Below are 17,513 nucleotides of genomic sequence, written 5' to 3'. Positions count from 1 at the left end.
AACTTCTCCAGATGCACAATTGAAAGCATACTAACCAGCTGCATAACAGCTGGTATGGCAACAGCTCTGCCCGGACCTTAAGAAACCAAAGAGGGTGATGTGCATAGCCCAAACCATCATAGAAGCCAACCTTCCATCCATGGACTCTGTTTACATGGCTCGCTACCACGGCGAGGCTGCCAACATCATCAAAAACCCATCACGGCCCGTCGATAATGACCACCTACAATGCCTTCTGTCAGGCAGAAGATATAGAAGCCTGAACACATTGTAGGAGTGAGCACAAACCCCTGTCATTTAGAATACTGGACCAAAACCCCTGGATTTTTAATGGAATTTTTAAAACAAAAAAGAAGGCACCTGGGCATTGCTGTGATATACACAATCATGGGGTTAGCTGTCTCAAATCATGGTTCAGCAAGAAATCCTATTTGTGCCTTAGCCTGAAAGGAACAACGAGCCAGACCTATGGCATCAACTTCAGACATCTTGGACTCTTCAGAGGTACCAAGGCATTCAACTTCAATTAATATTCATTTTCAAAAATCTGGATATGCCACTTAATCAAAACACAATTACGCCTACTCGAAACTATCAGGAAGCCAAATCAGCACAAAGGGAATAACAGAAATACAATGGATAAGACAGATTTGTGAGATGATAATGGAGCGCAGTCTGTCTAACTAGCCCTGATGTGGGCGAGAGAGAGAGAGATAGAGCCATTGCAGCTACCAACAGAAGAGGGATCCCAGATAGCTATTCTCCCTGAGAACTATCTGCACAGCTATCTCCCCGAAACCTACAGACACAGGGCTGTTCTGTACCAAAGGAACCACAGCAACCAACCAAAAACAGCAGATCTGACGACTGAAGACCTCAGAAAACCACCTACCTGACTGACAAGGCTTCAGACACATCCTGAAGTGAAAACCAACTCATAAAACCACCATGAAGTAAGAAAATGCAAGTTCTCAAACTAGACTGAACATCATTCGAAGTCTTCCGTGAAGCACCGGCCACAGCGAGTGGGAATAGCAAGCTGTAATTCAAAATCATGTTTATCTCCAGTGGTGAGCCTATTTCCTTGAGACCCAAAGTATCCAACCTAGCTAGTAGGGACAGGAAGGTGGGTTGGTGACAGCACAGGGCACCCCAAGGTTAGGAAGTCTGATTAAAATGTCTGTGTTTGAAACTACTGTTTAGTTTCTAATCATGTCTGATCATGGCAGTTTCACTGTTTTGAATTTGCCTTTTTAACTCTTGTATTCATATTCACCTTTGTTTTATTTCCCTGTTTATTACTTTTGTCTTTTCTTTTCCTGTGATATAGTCACCTTTGCATTTAATAGATACAGAGATTCTTTACCCTTCTACTGCCTTCTTCACTTCACATTCCTAAATTAAGTCCAGTTTCAAAACCTAGGGATCTGTTCGTGATTCGAACCATCTAAAAATCAGTAGATTACTGATTGCAAACCTGAATCCCTACACACGCACTAGCAGGTTCAGCAACAGCTTCTTCCTGGCCATTATTAGACTAATGAATGGATTGCCTACCCTGAAATAATGCTGATCTTGCTAACGTTGATCTCACCTAATGTAACTCGTATCTCTCTGTCAAAGTTTATAAAATCATGAAATCACAGACAGGATGAAAAGACAAGGTATTTTCCCCTAGATAGTGGGGTGATAACTAGAGACCATAGGTTTAATTGAGAGTGAAAAGATTTGAAAGGGACATGAGAGGCAACAATTTAATGCTGAGTGTATTACAAACTGCCAGAAGATGTAATAGAGGCAGGTACTATTACAATATTAACAAGATGTTTGGACAGGTACATGATTAGAAAAGATTTGGAGTGATATGGGCCAATGCAGGCAATGGGATTAGTTCATTTGATGAAAACTGGTTGGTGAGGACAAGATTGGTCAAGGGCCTGCGGTTGGGGTAAAGAGCTACCGCAAATGCCACCACTGACTCAAACAGATTCCCAACCTGTTATTAATCTCAACACTCTGTGCAGGTCTATTGGGTTACTATTCCAACAGTATTTTCCATTGGTTCTTGAATCATGGAATGAGATTCTTGCTGTGTCACCAAGACAGCGTGGGGAACTCAAGAGTCAGCAGAATCAGCTGCCCTGTAACCCATTGAGGTCAGTTGTTGCTCCACACTGAGGTAGTCCTCATTCTTTCATTCATTGCAGCAACAAGGTGCTTTTAGTTCATCATTTGCTGTCCTACAAACCATGCTTCTCAGATATCCCGGATGTTGAATGCTGCCAGTCTTAATTCAGGGGCACACTGGAGAATGCCTTGTTTCTTGATGTGGAATTTACACAATTTTAATTTTCCCTGGCACACACCCAACTTTTCTTCCTGGTGATAATGGATGTTCCTACTTGGCTAAATTTGTGAATAGCTTTATTAATGTCCCGCACAGCTAATGATCAATGAGAGATAATGGGAACTGCAGATGCTGGAGATTCCAAGATAATAAAATGTGAGGCTGGATGAACACAGCAGGCCAAGCAGCATCTCAGGAGCACAAAAGCTGACGTTTCGGGCCTGGACCCTTCATCTGATGAAGGGTCCAGGCCCGAAACGTCAGCTTTTGTGCTCCTGAGATGCTGCTTGGCCTGCTGTGTTCATCCAGCCTCACATTTTATTATCTAATGATCAATGAGAGGTTTGTCTTGTCTTGTCTTGTCTATCTGGAGCTGTTAGATGCAAGTAGATGATTGCTGACCGGGTGATAGAAATGGAATAGTTATTAGATTATCATGTAGTACTGACATTAGTAATGTTTTGGGAATTCAGCATCACGCCTGTGTACATTAAGATCATCATTTTATTATATGTCCAGTGGTTACCAATCGTTATTAATGGACTATGCGCACTTTAGTATGGCAGTTCTGTTTACTTCCTTCTTCATTCCTGTATAACTTTGCCATTTGTCACCACCACAATAATTGTTCAGTTCAGAGTATCCGCAGTGATTCCTGAGAGATGGCCACAACCCCCCTTTTAAGGAGATCCATTGCAAACTACTGCACATTGCCCAGGCAACATAGCATTTTAGAATCACATGTGTCTCTTCAACCTTGTGGTTTGCAGATCCTTTACCCAGTTTCTCATTGTAGCATATGCTGCTCATCAAATCTTCAGAATTATGGTTGGGAAAGATGAAATCTTTCTGATTTACGGTGGGTTTTTACAAAATTTTAGAAATTGAGTTGAGAGGTTAGAGTATGTCCTTAGGTCAGTTGTCCCAACGTATCCATTGAATAAGCCTCACAATTAAGGTAACGGTTGCAATTAACTTTCCAAGCAGAGACTGAGACTTCAATAACCGTGAAGGACTTGGATGGAGTGAAATTTGTTACGTTCAGGAAACATTTCTCAATCAGTATGTAGATAGCCTGCTATTTAAGGGGTGCAACTCAATTTCCTCTTGGAAAATAAGGCAGAGGCAGTGACTGAGGTTTTCTTGGCAGAGCACTTTGGGACCATTGAAGATAATTCGGTTAGTTGTAAAATAGATGTGGAAAAAGATACGTCTGGCCCATCAATTATAGCTCTAATGGGACAAGGCCAATTTTGATTACATCAGACAGGAACTTTCAGTGATAGTAGGAACCGCAGATGCTGCAGAATCTGAAATATCAAGGCGTAGAGCTGGATGAACACAACAGGCCCTCCTGCTCTTCTGATGCTGCTTGGCCTGCTGTGTTCATCCAGCTCGACACCTTGTTATCTCAGGAACTTTCAATGGTTGATTGGGAGAGGATATTCACAGGTAATGGGATGTCTGGCAAGTAGAAGGCTTTCAAAAGTGAAATAACACGAGTTCAAGGTCAGCGTGATCCTGTTGGAGTAAAGGATAAGACTGGCGGTATGACTGGAGATATTGATGCTCTGGTCAAGAAAAAGGACTCATATGTCATGTATAGATAGCTGAATTCAAGTGAATCCCTTGAAAAGTGTACAAGAAATACACTTAAGTGGAAAGAAAGGAGGGCAAAAAGGAGGCATGAAATGGCTTTGGCAGAAAAAGGTAAAGAGAGTCCAAAGATATTTGACAAGTATGTTAAGGGCAAAAGAAAAATTTGGGAGAGAATAGGAGCCCTTAAAGCTCAACAAGGACATCTATGTGTAGAACCATAAGAGACAGGTGAGATCTGAAACAAATATTTCTCATCTGCTTTTACCATGGAGAAAGACACTGATGCTGGGGAACTCAGGGAAGTAAATCATTATGTCTTGAAAAGTGTCCACATTACAGAGGAGGGGGCCTTAAGACACATAGAGTAGATAAGTACCTTGGGCCTGATTAATTTTATCCCAGCACAGTGTGGTAAACCAGCGAAGAAATAGTGGGGCTCCTGGTAGAAACATACATATCATCAAAAGGCACAGGTGAGAAGATGGAGGACTGGAAGACATGAGTAGTATGCCAACAATTAGGGAGAGCCAGGGAGCAGAGTTGAGTACAGTAGGCATTACAAAAGAGAAAGTGCTAGAAAAGCTAAAGGGTCTAAAAATTGATAAATCTCCTGGCCCCGATGGGCTACATCCTAGAGTTCTGAGGGAGGTGGCTGAGGAAATAGCGGAGGCTTTGGTCGTGATCTTTCAAAAGTCACTGGAGTCAGGGAAAGTCCCAGATGATTGGAAAATTGCTGCTTTAACCCCCTTGTTTAAGAAAGGATCAAGGCAAAAGATGGAAAATTATAGGCCGATTAGCCTAACCTCGGTAGCTGGTAAAATTCTAGAATCCATTGTCAAGGATGAGATTTCTAAATTCCTGGAAGTGTAGGGCCAGATTAAAACAAGTCAGCATGGTTTTAGTAAAGTGAGGTCATGCGTGACAAACATGTTAGAATTTTTTGAAGAGGTAACAAGTATGTTCGACCAGGGAAACCCAGTAGATGTTATCTATCTAGACTTCCAAAAGGCCTTTGATACAGTGCCTCACAGGAGGCTGCTGAGCAAGGTGAGGGCCCATGGTGTTCAAGGTGAGCTACTGGCTTGGATTGAGGATTGGCTGTCTGGCAGAAGGCAGAGAGTTGGGATAAAAGGCTCTTTTTCGGAATGGCAACCGGTGACGAGTGGTGCCCCGCAGGATTCAGTGTTGGGGCCACAGCTGTTCACCTTATATAGTAATGATCTGGATGAAGGGACTGGGGGCATTCTGGCGAAGTTTGGTGATGATACGAAGATAGGTGGACAGACAGGTAGTACTGAGGAGGTGGGGAAGCTGCAGAAAGATTTAGACAGTTTAGGAGAGTAGTCCAGGAAATGGCTGATGAAATTCAATGTGAGTAAATGTGAGGTTTTGCACTTTGGAAAAAAGAATACAGGCATGGACTATTTTCTAAACGGTGTGAAAATTCGCAAATCAGAAGTGCAAAGGGATCTGGGAGTGTTGGTCCAGGATTCTCTAAAGGTTAACTTGCAGGTAGAGTCCATAATTAAGAAAGCGAATGTAATGTTGTCGTTTATCTCAAAACGGTTGGAATATAAAAGCAGCGATGTGCTTCTGAGGCTTTATAAGGCTCTAGTTGGGCCCCATTTAAAATACTGTGTCCAATTTTGGGCCCCACACCTCAGGAAGGACACACTGGCCCAGGAGCGTGTCCAGCGGAGATTCACACGGATCATCCCTGGAGTGGTAGGTTTAATGTACGATGCTAAGGATCCTGGGATTGTACTCATTAGAGTTTAGAAGGTTGAGGGGAGATCTAATAGAAACTTACAAGATAATGTATGGTTTAGAAGGGGTGGACGCTAGGAAGTTGTTTCCATTCGGCGGGGAGACTAGGACCCATGGGCACAGCCTTAAAATTAGAGGGGGTAAATTTAAAACTGAAATGAGATGACATTTTTTCAGCCAGAGAGTGGTGGGCTTGTGGAATTCATTGCCACGGAGTGCAGTGGAGGCCAGGACGTTGGATGCCTTCAAGACAGAGATCAACAAATTCTTGATCTCAGAAGGAATCAAGGGCTACAGGGAGAGTGCAGGGAAGTGGTGTTGAAATGCCCATCAGCCATGATTTAAATGGCGGAGTGGACTTGACGGGCCGAATGACCTTACTTCCACTCCTGTGTCTTTTGGTCTTATGGTCTTATGGAGGGGTGGCTATAGAAGAAAGGCTGCAAAGAAAACCCAGACATCAAGAGGCCAGTGAGTCTAATGTCAGTGGTGGGTAAATTGTTGCAGGGGATTCTGAGAGGCAGAATCTGCATGCATTTAGAAAAGTTTTGCGAAGATTTGTAGCTCACGTTGAGGTTCTGGATGTGAGTTTGCTCGCTGAGCTGGAAGGTTAGTTTTGAGACGTTTCGTCACCATTCTAGGTAACGTCATCAGTGAGCCTCCGACGAAGCGCTGGTGTTATGTCCCGCTTTCTATTTATCTGGTTAGGTTTCCTTGGGTTGGTGATGTCATTTCCTGTTCTTTTTCTCAGGGGATGGTAGATTGGCTCCAAATCAGTGTGTTTGATTCATGTAGCATGGTGCTGCAATTGTTTCAGAGATTGTAGGAACTGCAGATGCTGGAGAATCTGAGATAACAAGGTGTAGAGCTGGATGAACACAGCAGGCCAAGCAGCATCAGAGGAGCAGGAAGGCTGACATTTCGGGCCTAGACCCTTCTTCAGAACTTTAAGATCCTTCAGGTGTGCAGCATTGACCTGTGGCTAGTCAAATTTGTTTGTCATTTGTAAGAACAATCTTGATGAGAATATTAGAGGCATGGTTAGTAAGTTTACAGATGATACCACAATTGGTCATATACTGGACAGTGAAGATGGCTATCTAAGAGTACAATAGAATCATGATCAACTGAGCCAATGTGCGAAGGAATTGCAGATGGAGTTTAATATGGATAAAAGAAAGCTTTTTGCAATTTGATAAGACAAATCAAGGCAGGATTTACAGAGTCAATGGTAGGAAACATAATGACCTAGGGATGCATGTGTAAGGTGGGGAAAACATTCCCATCAGTTGTTGGACATACCCTGGACCTAAGGACCCTTTGAAGGCAGAAATTGTAGAAATTATATTATGTTGGATTAAAGTCACTGGGACTCCAGAAACTATGTGCTGCCACTGAGCCAGGAAAAGGCTAGCTGGGACAGGCTGGGAAATATACAAACCCACTGGCAGATGTCTGGGACAGAGATTAGCTAACAAACTAAAGGAAGACACTCATTCATGCCTCAGCTAAAAGCAATGCAAGCCAGTCTACAGAAAACAAACAACTTCAACAACTTCAAACACTTTGGGGCCTACATAGGTAGAAACTCATTCAATTGCAAATCAGTGCTCAGGCACAAAGTTGCTGAACATTCCACACCATTGTATTACATGCAAACTTGTTTCACCTTCGAACCTTCACACCACGATGCAAACTGAACAGTTACCCATCTAAGAAATGGCATCTAAGACGGGCATTCTAACCCCATCAAAACTGTTCATTTCCATCAGAAAATGATTTTCACCTACTCCAGTGCTCAGAAAACCCTTTCAGCCTTAAGAGAGGAAACAATAGCTCACAGATTTGGCGGGAGATAAGGGGGGCCTGCAGGGGGGGTATAACTGGAGACCGTGAGCCCTGCACAAAAAAATGCGAAAAGCAAAGGAAAAGGAAAGAGAAGCAAGAAATGGAAAGGGATTTGAGAGAAAGAATGAGAATCCTGCACTGTGAGTGGGGCACTGCGAGATCAGCACTGTGATAGCAATTACTGAACACCAGAAACTAACTGCAGGTCTCCACTAGATGTCCGGAGGTGACCAAAGACATCTAAGATACGAAACACCAAACTGGGGAAACACCAGCAACATTCAGCACCATCTACAACAACAACCAGCTTGCAAGGGCCACCAGGAGGAGGAAGCAAACCAAGATACTCACCAGGATAGTCCCACACGTGTAGCCACAATCACAGACACCGCCAGACTGACTATTATTGGTACCTTTGGCCACTCATGTAGTCCCAGCTACGTCAAGCAACTACAGACACAGCCAGTCAAAATCGCTTTTTCCACACTTTTTTGATTAATAAAATCAGTTTTCTTTGCCTCTGACACATCTGCCTCCTGTGTTTTACCCACATTACATACATAAGCCCAGTGTCAGAACCAGGGAGCTGGTAAACATTGAGCCAGGCGCATATTTCCTTGAAATTGGCATGTCATGTACATAGTGTGGTGAAGAAGGCATTTGGCATGCTTCACTTTGTCATTCAGAGCATTGAGTACATTTGGAATTTCATATTTCAGCTGTCCAAGACCGCATTTGGAGTACTGCCTACAATTCGGCTCACCCTGTTATTGCAAGGATGCTATCAAGCCAGAGATGATAGGAAGTGCAGATGCTGGACAATCTGAGATGACAAAATGTAGAGCTGAATGAACACAGCAGGCCAAGTAGCATCAGAGGAGCAGGAAGGCTGATGTTTCAGGCCTAGACCCTTCTTCAGAAATGGGGGAGCGGAAGGGGATTCTGGAATAAATATTAAGAGAGGGGGAGGCGGATAGAAGATGGATAGAGGAGAAGATAGGTGGAGAGGAGACAGATGGGTCAAAGAAGCTGGGATGGAACGAATACTGGAGAGTGTAGGTGGGGAGTTAGGGAGGAGATAGGCCAGCCCAGGGAGGACGGACAGGACAAGGGTGCAGAATGAGGTTAGTAGGTAAGAGATGGGGGTGGGGCTTGAGGTGGGGGAAGGGATAGGTGGGAGGAAGGACAGGTTAGGGAGGCAGGGATAAGCTGGGCTGGTTTTTGGATGTGGTAGGGGGAGGGGAGATTTTGAAGTTTGTGAAGTCCACATTGATACCATTGGGCTGCAGGGTTCCCAAGCGGAATATGAGATGCTGTTCCTGCAACATTCAGGTGGCATCGTTGTGGCACTGCAGGAGGCCCAGGATGGACATGCCGTCTGAGGAATGGGAGGGGTAGTTGAAATGGTTCGCAACTGGGAGGTGCAGTTGTTTAGTGCAAACCAAGTGTAGGTGTTCTACAGAGCAGTCTCCAAGCCTCCGCTTGGTACACACATGGACCCAAGCTATGCCTGCCTCTTTGTGGGTTATGTGGAACAATCCCTCTTCAGTTGCTACACTGGCCCTAAACCCCACATCTTCCTCTGATACATTGATGACTATTGGTGCTGCCTCCTGCTCCCATGAGGAGCTCGAACAGTTCATTTGTTTCACCAACACATTCCACCCAACCTTAATTTCAGAGTATGCCACAATGGGAACAGCGGATGCAGTATATCACATTAGCAGATGTGCAGATGAATATCTGCTTGATGTGCAAAGTCTTCTTGGGGCCTGGGATTGGGCTGAGGGAAGAGGTATGGGGGCAAATGTAGCACTTCCTGCGGTTGCAGGGAAGAGTGCCGGGTGTGGTGGAGCTGGAGGGGAGTGTGGAGCGGACAAGGTAGTCAGGGAAAGAGTGGTCCCTCCGGAAAGCAGATATGGGTGTGGAGGGAAAAATGCCTTTGGTGGTGGGGGCAGATTGGAGATGACAGAAGTGTTGGAGGCTGATGCGTTGGATCCGGAGGTTGGTGGGGTAATAGCTGAGGATGAGGGGGTTTCTGTTTTGGTTGTTATTGTGGGGATGGGGTGTGAGGGATGAGAGGCAGGAGACACAGTAGAGGGCGTTCTCGACCACTGAAGGGGGGATGTTGCAGTCCTTGAAAAACGAGGACAGCTGAGGTGTAGGGGAGTGGAATGCCTCATCCCGGGAGCAAATGCAGCAGAGGCAAAGGAATTGAGAATAGGGGATGGCATTTTTTGCAGGAAGGTGAGTGGGAGAGATGTATTCAAGGTAGCTGTGGGAGTCAGTGGGCTTGAAGTAGATATCGGTTTCTAGGTGGTTGCCAGAATGGAAACAGAGAGCTCCAGGAAGGAGAGAGAGGTATTAAAGATGATACAGGTGAAATTAAGGTTGGGTGGAATGTGTTGGTGAAACAAATGAACTGTTCGAGCTCCTCATGGGAGCAGGAGGCAGCACCAATAGTCATCAATGTATCAGAGGAAGTTGTGGGGTTTAGGGCCAGTGTAGCAACTGAAGAGGGATTGTTCCACATAACCCACAAAGAGGCAGGCATAGCTTGGGTCCATGCGTGTACCCATGGCCACCCTGTTTATCTGTAGGAAGTGGGAGGAATTGAAAGAGAAGTCATTAAGGGTGAGGACGAGTTTGGCTAGGCGGATAAGGGTGTCAGTAGAGGGGGACTGGTCAGGCCTGCGGGACAGGAAGAAGCGGAGTGCCTTTAGGACGTCTGTATGGGGAATGCAGGTTTGTAGAGACTGGACGTCCATGGTAGAGATGAGGTATTTGGGACGGGGGAATTGGAGTTCTGGAGGAGATGGAGGGAATGGGTGGTGTCACGGACATTGGTAGGGAGCTCCTGGACCAAGAGGGAGAAAATGGAGTCTAGATAGGTGGAGATATGTTTGGTGGTGCAGGAGCAGGCAGAGACAATGGGTCGATTAGGGCAGTCAGGTTTGTGGATTTTGGGAAGGAGATAGAAATGGGCAGTACAGTGTTGGGGAACGATGAGGTTGGAGGTCGTGGGTGGGAGGTCACACTCCCCTCCTACCCCACCACACCCGGCACTTTTCCCTACAAACGCAGGAAGTGCTACACCTGCCCCTACACCTCTTCCCTCAGCCCAATCCCAGGCCCCAAGAAGACTTTCCACATCAAGCAGATGTTCACTTGCATATTTGCTAATGTGGCATACTGCATCTGCTGTTCCCGTTGTGGCCTCCTCTACATTGGGGAAACCAAGCAGAGGCGTGGGGACCACTTTACAGAACACCTCCGCTCGCTTCACAGTAAACAACTGCACCTCCCAGTCACTAACCATTTCAACTCCCCGTCCCATTCCTTAGACGACATGTCCATCCTGGGCCTCCTGCAGTGCCATAATGATGCCACCCTTAGGTTGCAGGAACAGCAACTCACATTCTGCTTAGGAACCCTGCAGCCCAATGGCATCAATGTGGATTTCACCAGCTTCAAACTCTCCCCTCCTCCAACTGCATCCCAAAACCAGACCAGCTCGACCCGCCTCCCTAACCTGTTCTTCCACTCACCTATTCCCTCCTTCCACCTCTAGCCGCACCTCCATTTCCTACCTACTAAACTCATCCCGCCCCCTTGCCCTGCACATCCTCCCTGGACTGATCTATCCTCTCCCTACCTCCCCACCCATACTCTCCTCTCCATCTATCTTCTCCTCTATCCATCTTCAGTCTGCCTCCTCCTCTCTCCCTATTTATTTCAGAAACCTCTCCCCATCCCCCTTTTCTGATGAAGGGTCTAGGCCCGAAACGTCAACTTTTGTGCTCCTAAGATGGCTCCTGCTTGGCCTGCTGTGTTCATCCAGCTCCACACTTTGTCATCTCAGATGCCCCTTGTGTTGAATGCTGCCAGTGTGAACTCAGGGGCATACTAGAGAATGTCTTATCTCGTGATATAGAATCTACATGATTTTACTTTCCCCTAATGCATGACCAATTTTTATTCCTGTCTGTAATGGCTGGCCTTGCTTGGCTAACAAGTTAAGTAGCATTATGATATCAAAGTGTGAAGCTGGATGAACACAGCAGGCCAAGCAGCATCTACGGAGCACAAAAGCTGACATTTCGGGCTTTGAGAGGGTCTCAGCCCAAAACGTCAGCTTTTGTGCTCCTGAGATGCTGTTTGGCCTGCTGTGTTCATCCAGCTTCACACTTTGTTATCTTGGATTCTCCAGCATCTGCAGTTCCCATTATCTCTGATACAAGTAGCATTGTGATGATCTGTTCAGCTAACAATGAGCCAATTGTTTGTCTTATACTGGAGATGTAACTTGCGAGTGCATGATGCTGGCTGGGCGGTAAAGTTGGAATAGCTATTAGGTTAAGAGATAACAAGATATAGAGTTCGATGAACACAGGAGTCCAAGCAGCATCAGAGGAGCAGGAAAGCTGATGTTTCAGGCCTAGACCCTTCTTCAGAAAATGTTTCAGTTATTAGGTTATCATGCAGAAATGAAGTAAGGAATATGTTGCACATTCAACATCACACTAATGTATATTGACAATATAATTTTATCCTCATATCGCCAGTGGATACCATTACTAACCTGTTATTCCTGGATTATACTCACATTAGTATGTTAGTTCTGTTCATTTCAGCCTTCATTCCAGTACATCTGCCTTCACTATTTGTCACCACAGCAATGAATCTATAGTTCAGTGTGTCTTTGATTGCTGGATCCAGAGCCCCAAGCCCTTATAAAGGGACCCATTGGAAATTTTCCGAACAATGAAGCATTGTAGTGTTAAGTGAGCCTCTTGGACCTTGTGGGGTCTGGTTACTTTATTTTCTGATTGTAGGATATACAGATGTGTCAATGATGGATGCCCTAATGTGTGCTAAATGTTAAAAGTGATCAAAATATGCTGTGGTTAGGAGGCAGGTAAACCCTACCAGATTTGAAAGTAAAGTGATCCTTTGGAGAATTTCCTGAGGTTCAGTTGTGCCAATACACTCAATGAAAAAGCGTCACAATCCAAAATTACACTGCTGAAGTTTGTTTCTTTTCCAACTTACCTTTTACTCCCTGTCAGCTTAATTCCAGTTCTCCATCATTAGTTCCCCTGATTTGCTCTTCACTCACTGGGATATGGCCTTCCTTGCTATCAGACTTCACTGTAGTATGGGAACAACTTCCACAGCTCTACATTGAACTTCTGATGAGGAACAAGAACAGCAGCAACAGCAGGAGCAAATCTAGCAGCAGCATGGTAGACATGCAGAGGGTCAGTTTTCTCAACATTTGTGACTCCCACTATGTCAGGAGCTCTTTCATAGGTATTCGGTGCAAACATCTGCAGCCTCGAACAGCAAGATCTCCTTCACAGTGGACAAGCTAGACACACATTGCCAGTGGTGGTCAGTGAGTCTGTCATTGCTCAGCCTGTCCCTGGCTCTCAGCCTCCCCCAACGGTCTGCTCTCTGTCCTGGGAGGACACTCCAGCTGCTCGTTGTCATAGGCTGCCTCTTCCCCCATTCCTTAGCAAATAGAATTTCAATCGATTCCTTCAGGTTCCCCAGCAAAACCTCCAGCTGTGTGCCATGATATGGAGACAACTTCTATGTTTCCCTGCCCATTCTTGTCGTGGCTACATGCTCAGGAATCAATGCATTAGTCATTCTAAACTCAGACAGAGTGCCTGATCATCCAACTGCTGCAGATTTCAGCAATGACCTGCCATTAAGGCCACCTGGCAAATTCAGTGTATCATTCTGGCCATCCTGATTGGGTGGTCAGGAAATGTTTGTCAGGAGGTTAATGCCATGGTTGAGTTAAACAGCCACCACAAAATCCATTCCATAGAATTCCTACAGTATGGAAGCAGGCTGTTCAGCCCATCAAGTCCATACTGACTCTCCAAAGAGCATCCTATCCAGACCCACACCCCACCTCTATCACTGTTAAACCTGCAACTCCCATGGCTAACCCACCTAGCCTGCACATCCCCGGACACTATGTACAATTTAGCATGGCCAATTCACCTTTACCTGCACATCTTTGGAACTAAACAGAAGTTGCTGGAAAAGCTCAGCAGGTCTGGCAGCATCTGTGAAGAAAAAATCAGAGTTAACATTTTTGGTCCAGCGACCTTTCCTCAGAACTGTTGGTAGCTAGGAAAACGTTGGTTTATATGCAGAAAATAGAGAGGGGCTGCGGAAGGAAACAGGGGTATCCAAATGAATCCCGCACAGACATGGGAACAATCTCCATACAGACAGTTGCCCAAGGGTGGAATCAAACCCAGGTCCCTGGCACTGTGAAACAGCAATGCTAACACTGAGCCACTATGCTGTTCTTGAATCAAGCAAGTTCCCAACCCATGATCAGCCTTCGCCCTGTTTGCAGGTGATTAACATCATTTTCCCCATAATGCTTCCCACTAGTTCTTGAATAAGAGATTCATATTGTACCATATTAACTCGTGGTTGGGAACACAACAGTCAGGAGAATCCATGGTAGTCCATAAATTGCAGCAGAAAGTGTCTTTTTCATCATGGAATATTGAATTATGAGCAACTTCTGCATTTATTGCCAGCTTCATAGTTGTCCTTGAGAATACGGTGTTTAGGAATGTTCACAGATTTTTAACCATTCCTGATGAAGGCACTATGATATATTTCCAATTTTAGTGGCATTTTGGGTAGAGAGAAATCAAGGAATAATTGTGGTCCTGATCATGTAGCCCCTCTCCTTCTACTGTTCGAGTTTACATGTTTGCAAGATATTCTCAATAAAGCCTTAACTGTAAAATGTTGCTGCAGGTTATCCCTTAATTGCACATACTGCAGCCAAGTTGCACTCAGCCTGGGAGTGGAATGAATCTTTGAAGTGGTAGATATGATATCAATCAAACTGACTGTTTTGTGTCAAATAGTGATAAGCGTGTTGTATGTTGTAAAAATTGCTCTCATTCAGGCATGTTTGGACAGTATTTCTGAAGTGCCCTCTGTAAGTGCAGTCAGGAGCTGAATCACTCACTACAGAATGCTTAGGCTCTTACATACTTGTTGCTTTCCCAGATTTGGCTATTTGAGCGGAGGACTGTCAAGGTCGATTAAATTGTAAATACTTCCATTGTGTCCAAATCTGATACCCATGTGAAGGCTGAGTGTTTCAGCCAATATTATTTCTTTTTCACTTTCTCAAAGGGCTTTTAGTAGAGCAATATGGATCGCTTAGCCCCTCAGAATGGGTCTCCAGGCACACATAGAGCAGATTGAGTCAGAGTGCATGCTTCCTTCCCTAAAAGACATTCATTAATCAGAGGGTTTTTGCAACAAACTTTAAAAAGCTCCAAGGTAAACATTACTAACACAGAACATTATCCCAATGTTTGTTTAATTAGCTGAATTCAAACTCACAGAATGCCACTGTGGGAACCGAACTTAAGTTACCAGGCTATTAGCCCAGGCCCCTAGATGATAAACTAATACAGAAACATAACCACAAAGGTTCGATACACAAAATTAAAGTAGGATCAAATCCCAATGAATTAAAGGATGTTATGACTGGCACTTTAAAAAGGAAATGTGAACAATTTTTGTCCAAAATATAATGGCACAGACATGGGAATCTGGAGAACCTACACACAGGTTTCAAATCAACTATGAATATTGGGACATGGATGTAGGAATGGACTGTTGATTGTTGGAAACAAGCACCAATGGCTGTCTATTCAGACAGTGTCTACAAGGCCAGGGTGGAAAAGTAATCAACTCATAACGCGTGGACTTAGAACCAGAGTGATCTCCTGATTCATTTTTGATCGGTTGAGAAGTTCAGGATTGGAATTACAAGAGATGCCTTCCCTGAAATTGACCTGTTTCCTCAAATCTCCCAAGCGTTAACATGGGACACCATCTGAAAAGTCTATATTCCACATTGCTGAAGTCAGCAGAGATGTACGGACATGCTGGATTAACTACAAGGGTTTTCCCTGCCAGCTATTTTCCTTGAGTAATGATGTTTTGAGGATCATATTATTTCAATGACTCAAATGTAAATAATTGAACTTGTAGGAAAAAATGAGAAAGTAAAAATAACTAACTGTGTTTAATGATTTATGTACAGATTATAGCAGCAAGCAGATAAGAGGGAATAAACAATGAGTTACCCAGTGGGGGATTGTAGACTGAGGATTGTCACTGGGCTCATCTACACATTGGGTAAATGCAGTGGGCAAGGGCTGGGTACAATATGTAATGTGTATATATAAATAGAAAAGGAAGGCCAAGTGAATGCTGAACTCTCAGTATCTTTTAGATTAAGACTCACATTGTTGAGGAGTGGTAATCACAATTAGGTTCTACCTTTCTGTGCCACTGTTAGACTCCATATTTCTAGCTAGGTCTTCCAAACCTGACTTCCTCAGAAACACAGAGTCTGTCTGAAATTTAACTGCTCCCTCATAGAACTGAGGCATCGAGGGAGACCACATTGCTGTTTTCAGCACCAGCTCGTCTATTCTAGTCAATGCTCATTCACTAGCAACCGTAAAGCTTTGGGACATTTAAACCCTGGTGGAAACATCTGAGATAATATGACCATTTCAAGAAAGCTCAAGACAATTCCAATCTCCCACAACCTGAGGGTGCACGAAATTCACACAACCCTCAAAATGAACCACTGCCTTATCATACCTGTCAATCCTCTTGAAAGAACTTTAAAAAAAAACTTGCAAAAGACACTACTATATGGGGGTTGAGTGGGTGAAGTAGGAAGGTAAAAGGAGGGGGTAGGATGGTTGGTGAGGTAAGTAGATGAGAAGGAGGTAAGGAAAGATGAGGTGAGTGATGAATGGATAGCATAGAATGAGGAAATAAATGGAGAAGTGGATAGGAATGGGTAGAGTAGGCAGCAGGGTAGGCAGTGGCAGGTGTATAGAGCCACAGAGCACAGAAACAGATCTTTTGGCCCACCATGCCCATTCCAACCAACAAATACCAAACTACACTAAATGAAAACTCCAAAAATCTGCAGGTGCTGGAAATCAGGAACAAAACAGAAATGGTTGGAAAAGCTCAGCAGGTCTGGCAGCATCTGTGAAGAGAAAGCAGAACTGATTGTGGTTAAAATTGGTATATATGCTACAGAAGCAGGGTAGGGGAGGGGAAGGAGTCAATAATAGTTGGAGATGGAGCCCAAAGAGAGAGAAACACAGTTGAACAGACAAAGGAATGAGTAAATATTAGCATGGGGGAATGATTGTTTGCTATTGGGGACCATTAGGCGCTAACAATGGCTTGTTTGTAATAGCAGCCCATGTGATGACAAGACTTGGTGTGTTGGGCTTGGGCTAAGGATATGGGAAAGGATTTTTGCCACAAATTTTCAAGTCATCTGTAAGCTTTTTAATTATGCCTTCTACATTTACATCCAAGTCAGTAATGTAAATAATAGATAACAAGGGTCCCAGCACCAATTCCGGTACACCACCCACCTAATTACAAAAACAACTTTGTAGCACCACCTTTTGCCTCCTATTTGCAGGCCAATTTGGGATCCAGTTTACCAACTTGTCTTGGATCACATGGCTCTTAACTTATGAATCAGTGTTCCGTGTGGAACCTTGTCAAAGGCCTAACTGAAGTCCATGTAAGCCATATCATTTGCACTACCCTCATCAATATATTTAATCATCTTTTCAAAAACTCAGTTAAATTAATAAAACAGGAGCTCCCGCTACGAAATCGGCTCTTACTATCGCTGATCAATCCCTGCCTGTCCAGGTGTTGATTAATCCCAAAGAGCTTTTTCCAATAACCTTCCTACCACTGATGTCAGACTAACTGGTCTGTAATTACCTAGCCTATCCCTGCTTACCTTGATGTACAAAGGAATCACATCAGCTATTCTCCAGTAATCTGCCTCTTCACATATGGCCAGCAAAGTATTCAACATCTCAGCCAGGGCCCC

The sequence above is a fragment of the Stegostoma tigrinum genome, chromosome 3 (assembly GCF_030684315.1).
Source record: "Stegostoma tigrinum isolate sSteTig4 chromosome 3, sSteTig4.hap1, whole genome shotgun sequence".
NCBI lineage: Eukaryota > Metazoa > Chordata > Chondrichthyes > Orectolobiformes > Stegostomatidae > Stegostoma > Stegostoma tigrinum.
This window is presented reverse-complemented; position numbering follows the sequence as displayed.